Source organism: Echinops telfairi, unplaced genomic scaffold, assembly GCF_000313985.2.
Source record: "Echinops telfairi isolate 266 unplaced genomic scaffold, ASM31398v2 ScPeMD7_18;HRSCAF=68, whole genome shotgun sequence".
Lineage (NCBI taxonomy): Eukaryota > Metazoa > Chordata > Mammalia > Afrosoricida > Tenrecidae > Echinops > Echinops telfairi.
The window spans coordinates 67,513,890-67,515,656 of NW_022103915.1; positions in this window are offsets into that span (position 1 = coordinate 67,513,890).

Here is a 1,767-nt window from a genome sequence, read left to right on the forward strand (position 1 = left end):
CCCGCCAAATGTTTTAATGTAAGTTTTATTATACAGTCAGGGAGGATTTGGTTGGCCTAACAGGCAGAGATAAAAGGTCAAAGAAAGATAACTCCTCTTTACTACATGCTGTAATTCTGAGGATACTTTTAGGCCAAGCTTTACAATTCTTGTGTGTCTGCATCTATCTTCCTGTAATCACACTCTCTCCCTGCTTTTTTTAGGATCTGTCTTGGCCCCTGTGTAATTTAGTGGCTAGAAATATATGTGTAGATAGAGCACTGAAGATGATTTTGGACTGATTCAAGGTATAGCATGGAGACAGGGCTGTTTCCAGGCTGTATCTTTCTACAGAGCAAGTGCCTTCTAGTTTCTGCCACTGCCACCTTTCTCCTTGGCTAGAGGTTGAAGATAGCACACTAATGTCTTTTTATTTTGTCTCATTATGACAGAGAAGTTCTGCTAGGGCACTCTTTGGTGTAACTTGCAGAATTTCATGAAATAAGACAGCCTTTTCCTGAAGAAACCTAGGCTGCAGACCATGAACAAGCCTATGGCTGTGAGTGACTCACAGATTCAAGTCAACCTCTTCATCTTAAGAAAGAGCTTGCAACCCTTAATGACTAGGAGAGATTTCTAGTGGACACACCTGGGCCTTGACTGGCCTCAAGATGGTGGTCATAGTAGGCTCTGTAAACTCATAGTGCTGGTATTCCACTGGATACCATCTTGTGTGACTTCAGGAGACCTCATAATTGAGTAGAGCCTATGTTCTTCACCTGGACACAAGCCATTCTTTCTCCTGTACTACATGTGAAACAGCAGTGAAAGCTAATACTGTAAGTGGAATGTAAATTTACAGTAGCCCTTGTAAAGCTCACCTAGCTCATGTACCTTTTCTTGATGGTAGCTACTCAAGTAAGCTGTTGTAGTGTGTAGCTATGTGGCCTCATTGTCAAATGACGTATATTCTGTACTACCTTCCTGGCATTACTTGTCTATTTGCTGCAAGAAACACGTGCTGACTACTGTACACTCTACCTTGCTAGGCTAGTAAAAATTAAGCCCAAAGCTGCTGCTGTTCAGAGACAACAAACTTTTGCAGAGTTTAAGCAACTAAGCAACGCTCTTGGGCTCCCATCCTGCTCTTTTGAGATACTACACCAAACTATCTCCTTCAATAATCTCACTTTTTCTGTTCAAACTTTTCTTTGCCTCTGGTCTGAGTGTTGTCCACCCCCCTCCCCCACACTGAAATCTTTCTTTCGGGTGGGTTAAGAACCAAGGAGAGGTTAGAAACCTTGAGTCTCCTCCTAGTAACAGTTTGTAGTCTCTATTTTGTATTTTCTGGTTCAAGAGTATGTTGTCTTTTTGCTTATTCTTCTTCCCAAACATTTCCCTCCCCTATCCGGTCTCTAACATCCCATTTCAACTGCCTGATGACTAAAATGTAATTTTTTGTTTTGTTTTGCAAACCTGGGCTTAATTCAACTAAGTTGATTTCTCACTATATCTAAAACTTTACAGTCTAAAATAATGACTTATTCACAATTTTTACACCTTTTCACGATGGGGGACGAAGGGCAGGAGATCGATGCATTTGATGAGACTAATGGAAATTGTTGTAAATTCCTCTGTTATAATTGATTCATAGGTGAGGCCAACGGAGAACCATCGGGCTATTTTACCTCAAACTCTTACGTCTTCCGGGTGTCTGACGCCTGAAGTTAGTTCCGGGCCACGGGCGGAACTCCGCGGTCATAGAGCTGGCGGAACACCGGGTAGAGG